Source organism: Stegodyphus dumicola, chromosome 2, assembly GCF_044657685.1.
Source record: "Stegodyphus dumicola isolate Sdum_Otavi_A_Nest chromosome 2, ASM4465768v1".
NCBI classification, from domain to species: Eukaryota; Metazoa; Arthropoda; class Arachnida; order Araneae; family Eresidae; genus Stegodyphus; species Stegodyphus dumicola.
The window spans coordinates 249,514,489-249,538,777 of NC_140769.1; the positions used below are offsets into that span (position 1 = coordinate 249,514,489).

The 24,289-nt window shown below is 32.2% G+C and overlaps 2 protein-coding genes across 5 annotated transcripts in view; one reads left to right on the forward strand and one right to left on the reverse strand.

Moving 5' to 3' along the window:
* The window catches only part of LOC118188619 (uncharacterized), a 45,087-nt gene extending 41,622 nt beyond the window's left edge, over positions 1-3,465 (reverse strand). For all 3 annotated transcript variants that reach the window (XM_035359111.2, XM_035359109.2, XM_035359110.2), the window contains exon 1: positions 3,258-3,465. The gene's annotated coding sequence lies outside the window, so the exon portion shown is untranslated. The remainder of the gene's footprint in view (positions 1-3,257) is intronic.
* A 1,291-nt stretch (positions 3,466-4,756) lies between these two features.
* LOC118193502 (poly(rC)-binding protein 3-like) overlaps positions 4,757-24,289 on the forward strand; it is a 135,056-nt gene continuing 115,523 nt past the window's right edge. Inside the window, exon 1 of one of the 2 annotated variants that reach the window (XM_085812004.1) lies at positions 4,757-4,901. The gene's annotated coding sequence lies outside the window, so the exon portion shown is untranslated. The remainder of the gene's footprint in view (positions 4,902-24,289) is intronic. The other variant, XM_085812005.1, reaches the window with a different exon arrangement.

Here is a 24,289-nt window from a genome sequence, read left to right on the forward strand (position 1 = left end):
AAACGCATGTTATAGTATGCTCCACCACCCCTCCAAGTTTGTTCCATGATCTATGAAACACCCTGTATATATATATATGTATTTCAGTTATTAGGTTTTTTCATACATGTTTCTCCTCTGATTTCATTTTTTTTTTTCAAACTTTTTCAAATTTATGCTTAAGCTATTTTAACATCATGTATATAAATTTATTTTGGAGAAAACATTTTTCTGTACCTATTTGTTCTGCTATTTCAGATAAGACACATGCACACATTTTTAGATGAATTTTTCAAGCTTATTTTAAAGATAAAGCCAATCCTGTTCAGCTGAAACACACAGAAACAATGTGGAAAAATTCACTCAGAGACACAGCTTGACTGAGAATTAAAACAGGAAAAAGGAAAACGAGGGGGGGGGCAAGTATTTGTTGAATTATTTCAGCAACTGCTAGTTCACCTAACAGGCATTTTAAAACATTTTAGCACATATTTTTCATCTCTATTTCAGAGACAAAGCTCTTCCATTCAGATGAAACAGAAACAAAGTGGAAAAATTTCAGCGGAAACATAATTCGTTTTATAATCAAAACAGGAAAAAGTTGTCAAAAAATATACATGCAAAAAGATGGATTGGCTGAATTTTTACAAAATTACCATAAACTGAAAATTTACCCCTAATTACACTCATTGCAGAGAGCAGTTGTTTTTAAAGTTAGTTTAGGCTAATGAATATAGCAAGGCATGTGAGGAATCTGCCTGAGGTCAGGGCGACTTCATAGTGGCTTTTGTAACATAGTCATGTAGTATTGTAATTAAGTTGCACATAGCAAAACCACAAAAAACATGCATACAGCCAGCCTGTTCCCTAACACTTGAATCTGAATCAAACTATCAGTGTTCAGCGCACTTAACTAGCAGTAAGCTAGAGTGTAGAAGAAAGAGAAAGGTTAGGTTAGGATATTTCAGCGGCATAGCTATGGTGGGGCAAAAGGGTTCATCTGTACCCGGCGCAGCATCTAGGGAGCGCACAATCCAAGGATGTTACAAAATTTTAAAATGAAATGTTTTCCATTCTTGGCACGCAGAAAGGGTTGGAAATTCTTCAGTAGTCCCTGAGCACTAAAAACACTACTACACATCTGGAATATTTGAATATAGCAAAATAACTAAAGCTACCTGTCTAAGAGGATGGATGCCTTTGTGGAGGACTTTATAAAGGAAACTAGCTCATATTTATGTTCCACATGGAAAAAAACATGAAAACCAACCATGCTCCAGCCCGTTTATCTGGGCTTGAACCCCAAGCAGTTTGAACAAAAAATACTCAATGGCCTTAACCACTCAGCTATTGGTGGGATAGTAATGAGAGATTATATATAGTGATGCTGGTTAGAAATATGATCCAGTTTTGATTGATTTCTGCTGTTGTGAGCTAATGCTATACATAATATATTTATATGCACCTGCAGAATTTTCACACATGTATATGGCCCATCAAAGGACTTATAATTAATTTATCCATGGTTCGGTTCCAGTCACTGGATGGGTTCATACAGTTTTTTTAGTTTCCCGTATGTGTAACATGAATATGAAACAGTTTAGTAAAAAAAATTATACTAAAAAAGTGTAATCATTTGGCAGATTGCCCCAATTACTTTGCCATAATAAGTAAGCTAATCTTGGTATATAAGATATATATATGTTATGTTCGTTTATAAATAAAAATAATAATCGGAAATAATCAGTTCAAATAACCTCAAAGCCAAATAACACACTGCAAGATGTAGTAACTTTTATGATAACAATTTAAAATTGTATCAAAATTAAAAGCAATCATATTCGAGCATAGAAGAGTAGAACCAAACAGAATGAGTACAAAAGCAAAAACAATCATTGCAAAAAATTGATGGAATTGAAATATTAAAAAGAAAATTATATCATTAAAAATAATTAATAAGTAAAATTTAAATCAACAGCAATTTCAAAAATGAAACTCGATCAAAATAGTGCAAATGATAACTACAAAATATTTGAGAAAAGTTACAAAAAACAAAAATTAAAAATTTTTTATGAAAAATGGATTTTATGTTTCATGCGACATCATCGTGTTTCAAGATACATAAAACTTACACACTTTGCATTACCAATTAGCTACTTAAATTTTACTTCAGTTTTAAAAAATATTTTAAAACTTTTTTTCCCTAGATTTCAGCTAATTGTATACAGTAACATTACTAAATGTACATTGTCAGAAAGACCTTATTTTAATAATTTTAAAAAAATTATTCAAAATTCCTGCCCCCCTCCTTTTTTTTTCCCTTCTTGTAGCCAAATACTAAACACCATTACACACAAGATGGATTTTAAACAAAAATACTAGAATAAAATTTAATTTAAAAATAACTTTTAGTTATTTAAAAGTTCTAATTCCCCCCCCCCACCTACCTCATAATAAAAAAATTAAATATGAAATCATCAAAACTAGAAGTGACTGGTCAAAATCAAAAAACTAGTATGCTGAACCCTTAAATTTGCATTGATAATTTCAAAAAAATTTAATCAATAATTAAATTTTAAAAATATAAACTATTTTAAATATTTACTACATAATTAGGTAAACAACAACAGCACATGAACGTTATTAATTCAAATTTACGATACACAGGCCACTATATGAAAAAAAAAATTACATATAAATTTTGCTTTAATATTCATTTACCTATACATACAACACATTCAAATGAAATGAAAAATTAGCATGCGCACATTTCATTCCAATACTTTTTTATCGATCGATTGAAATAGAAGAGTCCATATTTATGGGTGAGCTGGCACAATAATCATATAATAATTTCCATATCATTAAATTCCGATCAATTTATTTATAATAATAAATAATAACAAGATCGTTACTAAAATCACACGATATGATGAAACAATCGGTTACAAAACATTTACGCATATAAAGAAATAATTTTTCAGGAGAGAAAAAAAAAAATTGGACTTAAAAAATGCGACGCTGGCAAATGTTAATCCGCGACCAAGAATTTCATTGTCAGATTTACTATGTCAATACCCTATTTGGCATTCAACAAGCAACTTTAAGCAAGTTTCAGACAAATAACATTAAAAGTTTCATTATAAACGTACACTTGACAAAATAACAACACTTCCCTTTAATTTTGCTTACATGATTACGCCTATTATGCATACATACCACAGTGACACATAAAAATTTTACATTTTTAAATAATTTCAAATACAAATTACACTTACCGATAAGTACAGATCTGTAATTAATTTGGACGATTTATACACAAATACAATAAAAATTCAACTATAAAAAACTAATTTAACTAATTTGTATGATGTATTCATGCCTGTTAATGAGAGGACTACGTCAGCTTGCCCTTCCAAATCATCAATATGGCGAATAAAATTCGAGATTTAGCGAGATCAAATCTACAAAATTAGTGCCCCAGCGCCACGGATTCGCATAAGTGAGGGCAAAGAACTCGAGTCGGGGACGTATCAATATTAAAAATAATTCTATCTACAGGTCATTATTTAAAAACAAATTACAATTATACTGATTAGAAATTTGAGTTAAGATCCAGAAGAAAGGAAAACTAAGAACAAAAATGCTGTGAGCAGAATGCAATGAAATTTGAAATGATTATTATTGAAAGAAGTAGAAATTTGAAACGAGGTCAAAATGCGTAAAATTAAAGAGGCAGTTGAACAGAGGGTGGGGAGCTTTTCTGTAAATCATTAAGCAAAAATTTTTTTACACAAACATTCTTTGCAATTACAGTATAATTTGTAGGATATTAAAGAAAAGAATTATATTTCGACGCATTTTAACAATTTCCCTTCCCCCAAAGAAAAAAAAAAATTCTCAATTTAAAAAAAAATAGAACTCTTTAAGGACAACCAAATTTTTTTAAAATTTGCTCTGCAAATTACTAAAGACCGTATTATGTAGTAATTCATTACTCTATATACAGTTGATTTAAAAAAGAAAAGTGAACCCAAACGTTTTGCTTCAAAAATTAAAGAAAAGGAAGGGGAATAATACTCGTTTATCTAAAAGGCGGGTATTGTCATTTTCGCTGAAATAAGACATAACTGTTTTCCTTGTTTTGAACTTTTTGTTCCAGTTTCATTTTTAATTGTTCATACTTGAACAAGTTCTTGAACAACATTTCTTATGCATATATTGAAAGACGCTACACTAGCAGCCAGTTTCTTCGGATTCTGAAACTGGCTGAAGTTTCTTTTTTTATTTTTGCTTGTTTTGTGAGTTAGTTTAAGGTATTCTGTTACGTGATAATCAAGTAATAAAATTTATATAAACAAAATTAAATTTTAACTCAGATATCGGAGTATATATTAATTAATAAAGCAAACAAGGGCCGGTATCAATAGTGAGAAAAGAAAAGAACTGACTTATGTTATTAAAAAAATCTGAAGCGTATTGAAGAATGACTGTTTTCGAAGATTTTTACTTAAATTTCTGTTAGAATTTTTACTATTTCCATATAGTGCAAAGTGATACGTGCCGTTTAAAATTTAGCGTTTTCGAAATTTCCCTACTATATGGCACCTTTCAAACCATACAAACTTTTTTAGGAAATTTTCAATTATTTACTGCTACATGAATATTATTTTTTTTTTTCAATTTTAAAGTGTTTATTGTATAATTATTAGAATTTTTAAAGAATTATTATAAAATTCTTCACACAGTTATGATTAGGCTACATCTCGTCACCGAAATCGGTATGTGAATGAAGCGAAGGTAAATCTTGATCCAGAAGGAGGAAAAATATCAGTGTTAGATCAGCATAACATCTGAATTCTTGATGTGAAATGTATGCGTGTAGAAACTTTGTTCAGGTAGTAATCGTTTAGGCGAGTAAGGTAAAGAATATTCCTTAGTTTTAGAAATAAGGTTTTATTGCTGCTGTATCGCACAAAAAAAAAAAATTCTTTTTTACCTTGTTTTTCTCCTGCTTTTTAACTTCCTTTTAAAAAGGAAAATGATGATGCTCACCTGACTTATCAGTCTCGTGATTTTTATGTAATGAATTTTCCCGATTTCTGATTATAAAATTAATTCATTTTACTTAATTCTGTTTACTCATTTACCATTAAGAATTTTGTTAATTGCATTCAATTTTAATACATATGCCTCAGTATTATGTGTAAATATTCAGTTATATTAATCATGAGAGATAACTAGTGTTGTTTGATGGCAGAACTTAGTTAAATTACTTGTGAGAGACTACTGAAAAAATAATATTGCTTAATAAAAATAAGTGAGAAGTTTATTATATAGAATATAAATTTTTTCAAGTTATTTAAGTAGTAAGGCTATTACAAATTTGAGGATTGAAGGAACTTTTAATTAATGAATTGGTATATATGAAACATTTTCATCTAACTCTAGTTTAATTTTTACTGTTAATAAAAAAGACTGAATAGTTATGAGCTCCTTGAAATTTTTGTAAAACTTTCTATTCTTATCATTGAATGAGAGATTAGCATTTATGGCATGATTTTTTTTTTATGTTTATTAAAAAAGGACAGTGTGTCCAAAAGCTCTATTAATATCTAAAAATTTTTAAACTGAATTTTACAAAAATTTAAGATACAAATGTTATTAATATTGTGCTTGCAGTATAAGATTTGTTTCAAAGGAAAATAATGACTGAAACTATATTGAAATTTTCATAACTGAGTAAGTTGTTCTGCAGCATTATACTGTACAGTATGACAAAAAAAGATGTCAAAGTAATATGCATTTATCGTAATCATTGTTTGAGTAAAAATTATTTATCGTAGATTCTTTTCGGTCACAGCCCACCAGCGGCCGAGCAGTAAAGACACTGAACACTGGTAGTTCGTTCCAAGGTTCGAATCCCACGAACGGGCTGGCTGCATGGCCGTTTTCGTGGTTTTCCCCATGTGTAACGTATATACGAGCCAGTTTCCCTTAGAAAGTCCTCCACGAAGGCATCCCTCCCTTTAGGCAGATAGCCCTCGTATGCTTTGCCATAATTGAATAATCCCAATCCCTTTTTGGTCACAAAGCTAGAGACCAGAAAAAAAAATATTGAGACTGTATTGTTGAAAAGTTCTGAATGTTTCAAATTCTTTGTAGTAAAAATATTAATTCGTTTACTACACCCAAAACATTATGATTTGTGTGTATTAAATATTAGAGGAAAAGCAATTTATACTGATGGCTATCCTGTTTCACTCTTCTTGGCAGTTAGAAAATATAGTCGAACTTTTCCAAGTCAGAACTGAGAGGAGCAGAGAACAAAACTGAGCAATCAAAAATTCTGTGTTCTGGAAAGAAAAAATTGGTAATCGTAATGTGCCTCTGTCCTCTATAATAGTGGTCTCGAACTCGCAGCATGCAAATACATATGCTATAGATTAATTAACATTACAGTGAAATTAATAATTATGGCAAGAATTTGAAGGAAGGCTTTAAAATTTCTGTTGTGCATGTCATGGATTTGGGCAGGGCTGTTAATTGTAAATTCTAGTTAAAAAAATAGTTTATAGATGGCGTACATATGCCAAAATGTGTGGTAGGTGCATGACAGGGAGAAAGTGCAGAATCACCCATTGCTTGGCGCATTAACAATTGCACATACCCGGTATCCATGTGCACATCGACCTATTTTCACTTAAAAGAAAATCCCAGAATTGCACAAAAATGACATTGTGCACTCCCTTTATCCATATAGACCTATTTTCACTTAAAAAGTCAAAGAAAATTGAAAAAAATCCAATTCCTCTTACTCTTGTAAAAAGCGCCAAACAAATAAGTAGGCGATTTTGCAGTTTAGCGGCATGACAGAGTATCAAAATTTCAATTATTTTCTGTCTAATTTTACATCATTTTTGATACCATTAAAAGCAAACATGAGAAATGCTCTAGAAGATCTACAAATATTTATTTATTTATGCTGTGTATAGATCTTATTCAAACATTTGAAAATACAAATTTAACTTTTCTGCATTCTTGTCAAAAGAGAAATGCACTTAGTTATGACTTTTCACAATAAGAATAATCACTTTGTTTGGAAATATATATGTGTGTGTGTTTGTGTGTGAACAGTTTTTTTCCCTCTCAGTTGCAATATTAGGTGTTAAAAAGGTGCTACTTTGGTAGACGGTTGCACAGATGTTGGCGATTTTTTTTGGCGAGCGATACGACTTATGGTAAACCCATTGTTGGACAAGTTATTTATGGTAACTGATACTTTGTTGTCATGTTATTTAAAAAATAATGCGTTTTATTATGCATAAATTCCGTGTTTTAAATATTATTTATGACTTCTAAATAATAAAAATGAATTTAATTTTGCATTTTTATTTGAAATAAAAATTTTATTGTTTATGATATTTTATGGAATTTTATGTTGTGAATGATGTAATGAATGACATCACATTATTTTAAAAGTAATTGGTTTTAATATCTATAAATTTAATCTACTGTTTTAAACATTATTTATGGCTGTTAAATATTAAAATACAATTTAATTTTGCATTTTTTTAAATATGATTTTATTATGAATGATTATTTAAATAATTTTCATTCTATTCGTGATGTAATCAGCTCCCTGATTGGTTACTGAATATTTGTGCATTACAGCGCCACTTTAAAATTTCATTATTCACCTCTTCGAATTCCTCAGATTTCAAAGCGAATGTATGTGTCCGTTTCGAAGATGAATGTTGTTACTGGTTATCAAGAATTATTGGTATCGGAATAAAAAAAATTGCCGTTTGAGACCTTATTTTGGCCAATCTGGCTTTCCTAATCAAAGATTTATTTATTGTTACAAGGGGTCAGAGGAAATTTATTTTAAATTTTTGGAGGAAACCTCGCTAATTGCTTCTTCAATGAAGTGCGAGAGATGTGGATCACAGATGAAGATAATTTTTTTTTTCTGGTACTTATCAATATATGACAGGCAAAATACTTAAAAAAAATGTAAGTACATATTTTACTTTATAATTATATACTTCAATTTTTATTAAAAAATTAATACACTATTTTCAAAAATTCCTGAGATATTTATTGCCACATATGTTTTAATGTTAAATAATTATATCCTATAAAACTTGTTTTAAAGGATTTGAATTTAAGTAAATGAAAAATTTTAATTTTTTTAAACGTTGGTATGAATTTTTTAATTCAATATTCAATTTAAGTCATATTTTATTCCAATTAAATGTTGGCGCAATGTTTTATAGCGGTGTTTTTATTCTATTATATGAAAGTAATAATTTAAACTTACTTTAGCATTTTATACTCTTAGTAAATGTATTTATTTACATTTGCCAGCCATCTTAAAAAACACTGTTTTCAACAAAAAATTAATCCATTATTTTTAACGCTATGTATTTTTTTAAAGTTTCGAATACTTTACTTTGAGTCAAATACGTAAAAACAGCATTTTTCGAGATGGCTGACGACTGTAAAAAACGCGCCAACGTAAATCGCCAAAAATCCGTGCAACCGTCTACCAAAGTAGCACCGTTTTAAAAAAAAAAAGAAAATCAGACCGACTAGTGAGCATTTACAATTCATCATAAAGATATTTTCTAATTATTTTTTAAGGGTACAAACTTTATAAAACTGAAATGAGGTGTTTCATCTGAAAGTTGTAAAAAAAAAAAAAAAGTTTTTAATTATGTACATATATATACGTTAATTAAACTTAGGAGTTAATGTAATCAATTAATAAATTTTGTTTAGAAAATAAATTATGTATATATATACATATCTGTGTATTTTTCTGTATATCAAAGAAAAATTATAGATAAGTGAAAGATAATAGGTTGTCAATATTTATTCTCAAGTTTTGGTGAAGTGCGGAATAGCCCACTTATTTGGCACATTATGTTTGGCACTTTTTATGAGAGTTTGTAAATTTCCTTTCACTTTTTAAGTGAAAATACATCGATGTGTACATAGACAAAGTCAAGGGAGTGCGCAATGCTGAATTTGTGCAATTCTCTGATGTTTTTTTAAGTGAAAATAGATCGATGTGTACATGGATACAGAGTTTATGCAATTCTTAAAAACATGCCAAGCAGTTGCGATTTTGCACTCTTCCCTCAAGTTTTATCCCATTTAAAAACTTTTAACTTTAGCCTAATTTATTCATTTTTAATGAGTTAAAAGTAAGTAAGTTAGTAATTGATTCAGTACACTAGAATTATTTGAAATAAATGTTGGTCTCAAATTTTAGTATTCAGTATATCTGAATTCTAAAGTGTATCCAACTGAAGTTTTTTTGCAGAAATTTGCCTTTAGATTTCAAGCAGAAAATAAATATAAATTGATTTTTTTTTTCCTTTGCAAATTATTATTATTGTGTATGCACATTTTGATAAATATTTAATGCATAGAATTTTGTTAAAAAATTCTTTTGTTGAAACATAATTTGGGTTAAAAAAATTCAAATTCGGCATGTCATCTGCTTCCGGATCGTGCATTTGGCCCACACACAATTTAAGTTTAAGACCACTGCTGTTTAACATTGTTTCCCAATTTTCTTTTGGCTCCCTGCCCACTTTTCGAGGTGTATTTTGCTCAGTCCCCCTTTCTAGTATATTCAGCATAATCTTTGGAACAATGATGTTGTCTTGTGAATGTAAGTCATAGGCACTGACTGAAAATGCATAAATATTTTTAGGTATTTATTGCATTTATGCTGCATTAAATTATTAATTGAAACTCATGTGATAGAGAAACAATGGTAATGAATAAAGATTTTTCAAAGGATTTATAATAATGAAATTGCAAAATATGCACACTCGCAGCAATAGTATACATATTGTTACAGATTTTGTATAATGTAACAGGAAAAGTCGGGAGAAGTGAAGCTTTGCCAGAAAAATAAGATTACAGGGGCAAATCTATTTAGCGTTGAGTAAATGGCTAACTCGCTAAATTGGTGAGATATTGCCAAGATGGCGATGGTTTCAGCTGCTAACTTTTGTCAACTGATTTGGCGAGAAATCTGAAAAAATCAGCAAAATTAGTGGCATTTTAGTCCGGTCCCCTGTATAATAATGTTGTGTACTGTAATTGATCCCTATGTGCAACTATCTCTTATATGTAACTTTAACTATATATGCCTTCTTGTAATTTCAAGAAATGAAAGGTATTGGAGATTTCTCAGCAGTTGTGGTGAAACTATATATTCAGAGTTGATTTCAGATATCTTCGTGTGAATTTTGTTTTTTGGTTATGCTTTGCATTATGTTTAACATTCTTAGTACTTTAAATTTAAGTACTGATTGTGCTCTGTGATACTGAGAAGAGCTGTACGAGTGCTTTTATGGAAAGTTCCAGAACTGTAAAGTGTTTCTTTTGGAAAAATAAACGTTATCAAGCTATCATAGCTGGGTTGCCATGCTATCTGGAAAAACCAGAAAAAGTCAGGATTGACTAAAAAATTGACTAAAAAATTCAGGGAATTTCATACGGCATATCCCCCCAAAAAGCTAGTTTTGGGCCAAAGTTGGAAGCGATCACTTTCTTGGTGAATTATGTCTCGCATGAGCGTCATTCAGCAAGCTGGCATAGAGCCAGTTTTCGCAGCTCCAATTGAATTGTCTTGTAGAAAGGCAAAGCAAGGTTCCAGCAACTTTTCCAGTAACCTCAAATATCAAGAGACTCGCATGCGCAGTGCATGTGGAACTAAAGAAAATACATATTCTTATATAAAACAAAATCAGTTTAATCCTAGTATACGGTATTATGAAGTTAGAATAGCCTCCATGTGTGGCACACATGAGATTTGGTAACATTATAATAAGAAGTAAATGGGTCACTTTGCTAGAATAGCCTCCATGTAAGGCACACACAGGATTTGGTGACATTATGATGAGCATTAAACGGGTCAATTTAGTGTTGACAACAATTTTCAAAATTGTGCCAATGCCATAGCGTATGCTAGGATTTTACCACAAAATCTTTTAAACTTTTTTCTTTTTAATAAACATCTAATTTGTCATTTTGCAATAAAATAAAAAAATAGTAATCAACCACCTAGGCTAACCATTTAATGTAACTATATTTGCCAAAATATCGTTGAGTCAACTTTTAAGTAATTATCTTTAATTTAATGTTATTCATATCATTTAATGTTGCTTCTTCCCCCTGAATGTATTTATTATTAGTAAATAATACTTTCAAATTTCAGAAAATTTTCTCTGGCATAATACTGAAACTAATTCTAGCAGTATGATGACATACCATCATGAAATTTAATGCACGTGTTTTTTGCTTATGTATACTGTTAAATAAATATAAAATACCTGAATTTATGTAAAAATATTATTAAATAGATTTCTTTCTTTCGTTTAACTGCAAAAAAAGACATTTTTTAATTAAGATAGGATAGATTCTAATCTCAATCCTCAATGGAGAAAACAATTCCTATTATAGTTATAATAGTAATGCTTTGGGGATTATATATAAATACGAGAGTTGGAACTTTAATAGTGGCAACTATTTATTTGCAAGGAATACAAAAGTGATTCATGTCACCATGCTTTACAGTCCTTCAATATAGTCGCCAGCATTGTGTACAACCCATTTCCAACGATGTGGAAGTCACAGAATACCTGTAGCAGCGCCTGTTTTGTTGATAGTTTGAATGGATCGGTCTACTGCCGCAAGAATCTCAGGAACAGTTTGAAAGCGAGTGCCACGAAGTGGTTCCTTCATCTTAGGAATTAAGTCATAGTCACAAGGGCTTAGATCTGGGGAGTATGGTGGATGGTAAAGCACTTCCCAGCCCCATCGCTTGAACAAATCAGTCACAGCTTGCCCTGCATGCAGCCGAGCATTGTCATGCAAAATGAAGGGAGCGTTCTGCAGAAAGTATCGCCGTTTTTTTCTCAAAGCTGGTTGGAGATTGTGCTCCAAAAATGAGAAGTGACGATCTTTAGTGGGGGATCGGTATGCGTTAGGATGACACCATCACAGTGGTACATGAGAATCACTTTAACTTTCACATTGCTGGGGTTCTGATGAAATTTCGAACGTCGTGTTGACCCGTGATGACGCCATTCATTTGATTGGCGTTTCAGTTCTGGCTGGTACGATCGGGCCCATGTCTCATCCAGCGGAATGATACGGGTTAAAAAAGCATCTCCTTCGCGCTCATAGCGCTCCAGGTGGGTTCGGGCAGCATCGTATCGTAGCCATTTCTGCATTTCCGTCAATTGATGTGGAACCCATTGTGAAGCAATTTTTCTGATGGACAGGCGTTCCTTCAGAATGTGCAGCACAGTCGTATGCGCTAATCCTGTTTGTATGGCCAGCTGCCTAATCATTTGGTGGCGATCACTGTCCGTTAGTGCTTCAACAGCTTGCATGTCTGCATCGCTGACACTTGGACGACCTGGCCGCAGCATGTCTGCCACGTTTTGGCGTCCTTCATTGAATGCTTTCACTCATCTTGCTACGGTTCTGTAAGGCAATGCAGATTCCCCGCAAGCCTCTTGAAGCCCTTGATAACACTGTCGTGCTGTACGACCTCTGGCACATTCAATTTTTATCCAACATCGTTGTTCTTGTTTTGAAGACATCCTGACAACACTTACTTTAGACCGCGAGCTAATACAAGTATCCAATATTCGCGTCACTCCACATGCGCGTGACGTAGGCAGGACGAGTCTTTTTGCTGAGAGGTAAGGTAGGTATGTAGTTCACGTGTGGTATACGCGATATTCTTTGGTTTTGTTGCGTAGCGTTTTTTCAGCTGTGTTGCCACTATTAAAGTTCCAACCCTCATATATGTCAAATGTAATTGGCAAATTTTTGTGTTTTAAAGTGGTACCATAATTAATTTACCTCTTAGCACAGCCAACGTGCATTATGTGGATAGACTGGAATTTTCTTAAAACACACCTGGAAAAGATCAAAGAATTTCATTCTCCTGTTTGAATGGCAACCTTGTCATAGTTTCTGTGTTAATCAATCCATTACAAATTCATATGCATACAATGGTAGAAGAAAAGATCTACGTCAACTTTAATTAATTACTGTATGTGCCATATGTTGAAAATGAGATAAAAAAAACTATTTTTAAAGAAAAAGAAGTTTTTATTAATTAAAATGAAAAGGCAGCACTTTTACATACATATTATATAGCGTACCATACAGTACTTACAAGTGCTGAAAGTCATTGCCTGCTGAACGTCTCGGTCAAAGCAGGCTGCTTGACTGTCTTCATCCGTTTTCGGGCAGCTAAGTCGCACATCCGCTTGACAATGAAAAATCGCTTGTGGTCACACTCGGGCTGATGCTTCATCCACTTCAATGCAATTTCAAGGCTGGCAAATGCTTCACTAGCTGATAGTACCATGTCTGCTTCAACTTCAACATTAAGGTCATCTTCTTCCACGACACCTTCTTCTCTCAACAAGTTCATTATCATTTAGAATTTGAAACCCAGGGTCTGACAAATCACACAGCATCCATTGTGCTGTATCCTCAGCACTGACATCTGAACATCCAGAAATTTTCAAAAGAATGTTTCTTAATTCCTCTGACACATCATCCTCATCTTTTCCTGTCTCTTTCCTCAGTGTTTTTCTTAAATTCTGAAAGCAATTCGGATAGTCAACAGAGTTCAAGTAATTGAAGTTGAGCTGTATTTGGGTATACTGGATATCACTGGAGGTTCAGATTTGTGTATTGGTTGTTTATAGACTATCAACTAAAAATCTGCAAGTTCCAATCCGTTGGGGTAATAAAATAAAGTTACACGGAGGGTCGGTGACATAATTTGACATGATTTTTTTAAAGGAGCTTGACTAATATTTGTGTTATTAAATACATGTTTAAATACTTGTTTAAAGGTATTTAAGCAACCAATTTTTTTAAGTATGTTCATACAGCTCATTTGTTTCTCAGTATCACTTTTCTGCGCTTTGCTTCAGTAACATCCCTTTAGATTTTATCATTGCCAATTAGTGGGTGTTAACGCTCACATTGAAAAACTGATCTGTAATAGAGCTTTCTCTATTGTTAAAAATAAATAAAATGCTTTTAGCAGTTAATGAATTCCTCACTTTTTACTCCCTTTACAGGGGTCCCCATAAAGTGAAAAAATTTATTCCAAATTAATGTAAAATTTTTATGTGTGTGTTTTGTTAAATTTTGCCTGCCATCATAGAATTTCCCATTGCCTGTTTTACCATGGAATGTATGGTGCAGCTAAACCAAGATCTAGAGAGAGAGTGAATATATAGAAAGAAAAGGTGCAAATGCATGCGGGGCCAACAGTCATTTTAGCGCTTAGGGTGCCTGAAAGTCAAACTAGTCCTGTGCACAATACATGCTCTGTGCTATATATAGGTTTTTCCCATTTTAAAAAAGTAGAGCATTCCTATGAAATCTTTCATAAGACAAAGTGTTTTAAAATAAACAGTCAGTATTAATTTATATGCGAAAGTCTTTTGTGTGTTTCTAGTTCTTAAATATATATACAGTGCAAAGTCCGTAATCTGGACTCGTCGGGACTTCGGCGATTCTGGATTAGGGTTTTTCCAGATTATAGATCATCAATTTAAATCTGGTAAGATGGCATGCAAAAATTATACAATTAAAAATATGAAACTGTAATTTATGAAATAAAAAGCAATTATGATCTAAAGGGTATCAAAATTTACAAAAAGAAAAGCTTAATATTTGTTTACTTTATTAAACATTTCTTTCAATGTAAGTTGTTTGTTTAAGTTGTCAATGTAAGTTGTTTGTTTAAGTTGTCAATGTAAGTTGTTTGTTTAAGTTGTAATGTAAGTTTAAGTTGCTTCGTTTTTTGTGCTAATACTTTCTCCTTAATTCTATAAACAGACATAATTTCTTGTTCAGTTACAAAGTTCCACTGTTCGAGTCCTGTAATTGCTGTGTTGAGAATACCGGCTAACTTGTCAATCGAAATTTTTCCGTTTTTAAAAACCTCTGTTACTTTCTTCACTATTGGAAGCAGTATTTTTTGGATCTAGAACCATACTACAGATTTCGCCGTCCATTAATTGATTGATGATTGGGGCATTGTCATCACAATGAAAAACTTCTGTTATATCATCTTCATTTATTACCGCCTGTCCACATTTCTTTACAAAATCCAATAACTGGAAAATTTCACCTTTAGTTTGCAATGTCTGAAAACCTTCAAATTCACGACTATCATCCTCATCGTCCTCAACATGAAATATGGTACCTGGCCATGAATTATGCCAAGCATTTTTTAACGTATCTGGAGACACATCCTCCCATGATCTTGGGATGCACCACGCAGCAGATTTTATGCTAAAAAATTTCAAAAAGTTTTGAATAGTCTTGCCATTGTTCAAGAAATTCAACATAGATTTTAAAAATGCTACTTTACATTTGCATTTCAGCACGTGCACTTTTTCCATATCCATAGGCTGAATGATAGATGTACAATTTGGAGGGAAGAATAATACGGATACATTATCTTTCACTAATACTTTAAGTGAAGTATGCGCCGAACAGTTGTCAACAATCAGGACTATTTTTGAGTCGTCAGCTAAACCAACCGAATTCAAATGTTGCCGAGCCTCGGGGATAAAATGATTTTCAAACCAATCATTCATCAGTGCTTGTGTCATCTATACTCTTTTATTTGCGTGATATATAACAGGGAAAATCGTTACTCCTTTAAATGCTCGAGGTCATGCATGTTTTCCGATTACGAAACGTTTGCACTTGTGCGTTCCTGCAGCATTTGTGCACGCTAAAATTGTTAGTCTCGCTTTGGAATCTTTGACGCCAGTTGGATCCTTTTCTGTAGAGGTCCAAGGTATTTCGCGGTACATATTGCCAGAAAAGACCAATTTTATCAGCGTTGTAAATTTGTTCTGGAGATAATTGTTCACTAGTAATGAGTTCAATGAATTCATCTGCAAATTGTTCAGCAGCTGCAGTATCAGCTGAAGCTTTTTCACGTGACATTTTTAATTATCTTATACCATGGTGATTTTAAAATTTGGTTAACCAACCTGTCAAATATGTGCACTCAGTGTTTAAGTTCATTTCTTCATGAAATATTTTGGCTTGAGCCATTAGCATTGGACCCGTCAATGGCACGCCTTCGCTGCGACGCTGTCTGACCCATTCAATCATCACTTTGTCATGATCGTCACTTTTAGCATAACGAACCCTTTTTTGCTATTCATTGCAAGTGAGGTGTCGGAATCTACAAAAAATTCAAAAAGTCTTTTTCTTTTTGCTTATGTCATATACAGTTGACTTTCCAGTGACTCCTCGCATAATTTTGAGACAGATATACCTTTATCCATTTTTTGCAGCAATTTCACGTTTTGTTTGATGGACATTGAAACATGCTTTCGCTTTGTAGATCCTTTGGCAGCTCCAGAATTGGAAACTCTTTTTGACATAATCAAAAGTTCAAGCTTAATTTTTATAAAATTGCTTTAACAGTCTGCAAAAAATAATAAGCCGGATACAATTAGAAGATTAAGGAACAGCGCAATCTTCAACATTAACTGAAATGCCTTAGAATCAGTAAAGATAATTTTAGCCTAGCTTATACCGTCCGTTGTACATTAAACATGCATGCGTAAAGCATACAAAAAAAAGTTTGTGGTTTTTTTTAATTGTATAATTTCTGCATGCCATCTTACCAGATTTAAATTGATGATCTATAATCTGGAAAACCCCTAATCCGGAATCGCCGAAGTCGCGACAAGTCCGGATTACAGACTTTGTACTGTATTTATTATGAATAATAGATTAAATAATTCTATTTACAGGATTCATCTACAGTTTTATATCAATAATAAAAGCGTGTGCCACCTAATTAATGAAATCTATTAGTTTAATTTCATTGTCAAATGTATAAGCCATTATCTTTTTTAATTGATCATGGGAACTTTTATTATTCATGATATAAAGTAGTAGATGAGTTCTGTAAATAGAATTATTTAATATATTATTCCCATTTAAACTATATGATAAATTGTTTTTCTTAGTTAGCATGTTAATCATTATATCCATTTTAAATAATAGCTTACTGTATAACCCCCCCTTTTGTTTTATCATAGTTTGTTTCTGTTTAATCTCGATTATCAATGAAAAATCTCATAGAAAATGAATACAGTAGGCAATGCATGGGACTAGAGATTGTGCAGATTTTAGGATTTTGCGGATTTCAGGACAGAAAAGATAAAGCGTAATATTCAGACTAAACGTAAATAAGGCATATTAGATACATTTAATTAAATTATTATATACGTTATTACGATAATATACATATACATTATTACATTAATTTATTATATGCGTTAAATTATTATATATATATTTATTATATTATTCATTTATATGAGTGATTACAGAGATATTTAAAAGCATTAAGGACATATACAATAAAGACATCTAAAAATAAGGTATATTAATAAAGCATAAAATATTTCATTTTTTTACAAGTTTCAAACATTTTTCTGGTAGAGGTTTGTTTCACTTTAAGGTGTTCCAGAGTAAGTTTTTGTAAATTGTATAACGTCATAATCTCTTGCTCTATGACACAGCTCTAATTTTAAAAATTTTAGGTATTTTTCACCATGTTCCAAACCCTCATTAAAATATATTTTCTCCCTTCTATCAAATTCACTATTTATGTCGGTGTCGGAATTGTTTTCTTGTTGTGACAAGTTCAAAACGGAGCCAATGATTTCATCATCGTACATTGAACATTATCTTCTTCTTGCAAAGCCTCCATTTATTCTTCCTTTCGAATATAAAAGCAATTCCCTTGCTTTAACCCTTGCTGCACTGATCCTAAAAGCAGAAAATTCACTGTCATCACTTTCAGTTTCAATAAACTGAGAAGATGGCCATAGGTTATGCCAGGCATTTAATAATGTTCTTTGGGAACTTTCCTGCAACACATTTGAAAAAAAAGTAGGAAATCACTTAATATTTTTTATCATTCTTTTTTCAAAAGAGGGTGAAAAGTTTGTCTTATAATCTGTAAAAACTTCAAAACTGATACTTAATATTATCACAAGCACCTTAGTAGAAGTCTAAATTTTTAAAAGTTGCAAAATTCTGGCAGTCATGTGCATAACAGATCTTTAGATAACCATATCTGTTATTAACTGCAATTCTAAAATTCATCAAGTCACTTTTTTCTTCTGTGAGAAATCGCCAAATGGCACCAAGGTGCTTGCGCCAATACATGAAACATTATGCCTGATGTTTAGATGTTGGGATTTTAAAATCGTAAACATCTGATAGTCTAAAAAATTGAGAAATTTTCAGAAATTAAATTACAATTTTTCATATCAGTTTTATTAAAATCATCCTCTCTGTATTTGATGGTGCGAGCAGTAAAATTCTGATATGTTCTGGTATGTATGTTTATTTCATTCTTGAAGAAAGATATGCGTGAAAAATCAAGTAAATACTAAATTTGAAAAAAATCAAATTTTTAAAAAATTGCTTTCGACATTGCATTGTCATTGACTAACAATGTGTGTACAAAATTTAACCCTTTTGAGGATAACAGTACAGTACATCACAAGAAACTGTGTAGAATAGGAGCAAGAGTGGTAGTACTGATGCTAAGAAAAGGACAGTAAAAGATCTGCTTAGTGAAGGCAAGTGCTCAGACAACCAACAAAGAAGCCACTGACAGCTCATTCAACAAGCCATATGTTTATGGAATTAGGGAGAAGGTATTAAGGCTGGACAAATCAGTCAACTACCCAGTGCTATGATGGATGAGTATTTTTGATACATTCTGCTTGAATGAATTAAGCAACTAAATATCTCTGAAATGGCACTGCTCTACTGGTACTCATTAGATACCATTATTATTACCATTGAAAAGTGCAGGAAGGACATTGAAACTGGTAGTAAATGCTGAGGAATTGGCTGCCCAAAGCCTGATCAATGAATGTGGACACTGAGGACTGTCCCTCTTAGTAAAGACAAATAGGCAACTGCAAATGATGTGATGCAGGCCATGTACAAATGCACGAGTACTCAGTCAGTTCATTGGACTGTGCATCAAACACCTTTCTCGTGTATCTCTGTTAACCCACCATCATCAGTTTTTACCACTACGGTAGGATTGCGAAATCTTGATTAGACCATGCAATAAGGAAAAAGAGCTACCTGGCTGGATGAGTCATAATTTATTTTCCGGTAATGGCACTATTATGCTTTAGAAAGCATTCTTGTATTCTTGTAAGTATTGTCTATAACTAGTTGGTGTTTTGGTATCCTGCCTGACCAGATAATACTCCCGTTAAGCGTATCAGGATGTTGAACAGCCCTAATTGAAAATTCACCAATCACCTCCATGTAATCTAAAGAAATTGTATAACCTCTGCTTGCAAATCTGTTATATTCTTTCTCTGGACACTTTTCATGGAACTGTAGTATCCATACCTCAATGAGTTGCAACTGTTTCGCATGCCCATGCTGCATTGTGAAGGTAGTCATAATGTTTCAACTGATCAATGTAACTTGTGATGTATCGCCTGCAGAATATTTTTGAGTATTTGAAAGTATGGTTCTAAAATAATGCAAAATGTCCTGGATTCAAGCTAGAAATTATACTTGTGTGCAGCCTAACTAACAATTGAGTTTTCCAAACTGTTTTGATTTCCAGAGGTTTCAGGAATTCCTGGATTTGTGATTTATTTATTTCTCAAAATAAGAGATCTTTTTGAAAATTTACAAGAACATTGAGATTTTTCCCCTTCCCAATTTGGAAACTTCAAATTTCATGATGAAGAGTTCACCATTAAAAACTCCAAAATATTAAAAAGCATAACAAAAAATGAAATTTTTATTTTAGAACATTGCAGTGTAAACTACACAGGACTTGTTTTTATACTCGGAGAATGTGCACTAGGTCTTATGATTGATGAGTATTGACTACAGTTTCTCTCATTTAAAAAAAAAAAAAAAAAACTTACTGATTTACTAGGCTTAAGGAACTTAATATGAGTTACTAATTTTTGGTGATTTTATTTCATTAGTGATTTCTTCAAACTGTAAATAATTTGCAATAAGTTACTATTAAATGCCGCGAAAGCTTGAATTTCATTAGATCGGTGGCATATAAAGATATATGATGTAAAAAGTGTTATTCTTGAATTTCAACATATCTGTTATTTAAATGCAGACCTTTAAAATAACTATCATTTAGACCAGTTATAGTGTGCCCAGTAATCTAAAAGTTCCCCATGAGTTCTGCTGGATCCAGATTTGTTACATGTTTAAAATTTATGGGATTTTTGTAACAGACTTGTGTATAATTATTAGCCATGCATAATGAACATTTAAATGCTTTCTTCCGCACCTGTTTTTCTAGACATTCTTCAATAATTGAATACATTCAAAGTAGTGGAAAAGTGTTGCTCATTAATTTTGGTATTATTTTATGGAGAATTTGACAAAAATAGAGAAAATTCCACATCCCCAGCCAGCTAACTGAATGTGGTTATAAGTTATTTTCTCCCTCTTATCTGCATTCCTTAGAGGTGTAACTATAGCTCAATCAGCATATTCGATTCTCAACGGGGGCATTGTGGATTTCTTAATTTCCTAACATAAAAAAAATGACTTCACTTGACTTTAGTGACTTTATAGTGGCGCTCAAACTAAAAGGTGGTGGACAATAATTCATCACCACCAGGATTGACAATTGGGTCCCCATATCCCCAGTTGCTCCTTAAATTGGGGAGTATATGTGGTATTTTCTCCCTTCCAGCATGCCCTCGTAACAGTGGCATATTCAAGAGGTTACAGCCGAAAACATCGCGGACGAAAACGTCGCGGAGAAAACAACGCAAGGCGAAAATGTCGTGATACAAAACATCGCAAAGAGAAAACATCGCAGTTCTAAAACATCATGAAACAAAGTATCGTCGTCCAAAATAAAGCGGTTCAAAAATTTCGCAGTTTAAAAACATCGTCGTCGAAAATATCGTGGTAAAAAAAAAATAGTATCTACAAATCATAGCATGACGATAACATCGTAGACATGCTTTTTTCAGGCTTTAATAATTGTAAATGGATATTTCCATAATGATTTGTGAGCGCAAGATGGAAAGAAGGATAATTTTTACTTTCATATTTTTTATTAACTAATTAATTTTTGCTGACAAGGCAAGAAGGAAATTTAAGCATAGAAAATTAAGGCAACTTATAGCACTGAATAAAATTTTAAACTGACATAGTTAACTAACAAAGGTGATTAATAAATCATTTTTTAAAGTTTTTACTGGTAATTTTTCAAAGTATAATCTAAAAAAGTTTACAAAAAGGAAGCTACGTAACTGCATGACTTTATCTATAAAAAATTGCTAATTATGAGATTATTTTCTTCACTTTTGTCAGTCTAATACTCTTATAGCGAAAATTTTCTTGTTCTGCTTAAGTTTCCTTCTTATTTTTTCAGTAAAAATTTATTAAAAAATATGAAAGTAAAAATTATCTTTCTTTCCATCTCGCGCTCACAAATCATTATGGGAATATCCATTTACAATTATTAAAGCCTGAAAAAAGCAGGTCTGCGGTGTTATCGTCCTGCGATGATTTGCCGATACTTTATTTTTTACCGCGATATTTTCGACGACTATGTTTTCAAACCGCTTTATTTTCGACGACGATATTTTGTACCACGATGTTTTCTCTTTGCGATGTTTTCTCCCACGATGTTTTGTAGCACGACGTTTTCGCCTTGCGTTTTCTCCGCGATGATTTTTCCGTGATGTTATCTGCGGACACCATTCAAGAAGTCCAGTTTCAAGTCCCAGCTAGGGCTGTGCTCATTTTTCATGTCTTCAGTATCAAAAATCCTAATGACTCTACATGGTTACTTACGAATTAGCGCAACCACTTTAAAAGGTACTAGGAAAGAATTTACAGAAGAAAAAATTGATGGATTACAATTGCAAAAAAGGGTGGGGGGTCCTGATTTTAGATAAAAAATGTGGTAATAGTATTATCGTGAGGTTTTTAGAAACTGAAGAGACTCTGAAATTTTATAAAATTACTAGAATTAATTTGTGTGTCATTGAACATGGTTTTTAAACTTCCTCTTTTCTGAAACCTAAAGTATGTTTTTTAAGGCAAATTTTTATTCCTCCCCATATGAAATCTGTCTGTATTAATCTATTCGTAAGTGCTTTTAGTTGATATTATGAGTCTTAGATTTTTGGAAGTTTCATTAGGAAATATTCTTTTCCTTGTAGAACAATCTATAAATCAGTATCTTGTTATTCCACTTTGTTAGAGTATCTCTGCTTAAGCAATCTTTACAACCTTGCTCTTAAAATGATCATGAAGGTTTTCCTATACATTCATTTTATGAATTTGCCATTTTGCTTTGAATTCACTAAAAACGGCGAATCATTTTTTAAAATATTGCCACCAAATATTACCGATTAACATAGTTGTTATAGTAGGCTTCCATCGTAAGATTTTTTTTTTTTTTAAAGGTTTGGGTCAGTTTAAATACTGGGCGATTTTACATTTATAAAAAAGTTCAAACATAAAAATATTTAAAAAAAAAAAAAAAAAAAAAACTGAAATGTTTCAGATTTTAAATTACGTCCAAAGGGGCGTTTTTTAACATTTTGTGTGTTACCTTTCTTTATTAAATATCATGTTCCTCGCACTTAAACCATAAGATCCAGTGCAACAGCAATATCGCAAAATAGTTTTAAAACGAGCATATCTTTAGAAATTCCGATACAGAGACTCACGCGCTGGAGATAAAAATGTTTTTTTCTGCACAACGTTGCGATTGCTCGCTTTGAAATCCTTGAGTTTGTTAATCAAAAATTCGTCAAAGTTTTAAAAAATAGGAAATCGATCATAAAACAAATTTCAAATTTCAAATTTGGTCTTCCACATGCTCATATTCGTTGGAGGATTACGTTATTAAAAAATCGATGACTCTATGTACCGTTGTTTTATCACAATACGAGAAATATACATACATTTATGCAGATTTTTCATTATTTAATTTCTTCAAATATAATGCAGGACTCTAACATTTTGTGGCAACAGTTTGAAAAGTGAACCGACATTTATGAGTCCGGCGCAAAATGCCAAAACGAAACTAATAGTCCTTCGGGATTCAAATCCCTTTGGACTAAAAAGTCGAAATTGTCCTCTGATCTGTGTTTATAAATATTCCGTGTTTCTTCCCCGTATTGAATTCAAAAGCGATAAATAAATAGATTTTTACTTTCAATCCAAAAATTAATTTGCCATATCCGGTGGAAAGTCGTATTAGATGAATAACAAAGCTTGCGAAGCCATATTTATTGAATTTTGGGCCCACAATCAACAGATAAGAGCATTGTGAGCTGGTACATTATATTGTAAAGGTCTTCCTTTCCGAATATAATGCCGACTATGCCTTGCTTGGGATACCTTACGCCTAAAGACCTCTGAGCTTTCCACAAAATTTCTCGGATTTAAATCTTTAAAGTTTTAATATTGTAGCAAAACGTTTTCGAGTAATATGAATCTAAGTAAACTGAAAGTTTAAAAAATACGTCATCGTATGATTTCTTTATTTATTTATTTTTGAATTTCAGAGGAAAAAAAAAAAAAAAAATTCTAGTTCTCTGCAAAATGAGCTCTGAAACTGATGCAAGTAAGCTGCTATTCGAAAAGACAGAAATTTTCATAACGGTGCCTAGACATAAGGGAGCACGTACAAAGTGAAGGTTAATTTCTAGCTTGGAAAACGTAACCTTTATAACGGTGCACGTATCTTTATGCCAGGAAACGTTTATGCATATCCAAGTTTGGTTTCAATTACTGATTTATAAATGAAGCAGGGAATGAAATAAATTTTCAGCACCTTTATGAAAAACTGTGAATTGTTATAATGCTGCCCGCACCTTTAGGGAAAACCCTGGATTTTCATAGTGGTGCCTTCACCTTTATGAAAAACGTCGGATTGGCATAAGAGTATCGACATTTTCGTCAATCAAAACAATTTTTCAGATCGTGCTTCTCGGAAGAGAATTGGAATATTTCAAAAAATTAAACGTTATTTTCGTCAAAATTACAAAGCTCTTAGGCTGCTCTTAGACATACATTTCTTTCGGACGAACAACTGTTTCGAACAATTTTTCTACTTGCTTTATCGCTGAAAGAAAGACGCATGATTTTTTTCCCTTCCTTTCATAAAAAATTGTTCGTCTTCAATAGCCGATCAGCTAATCAGGCA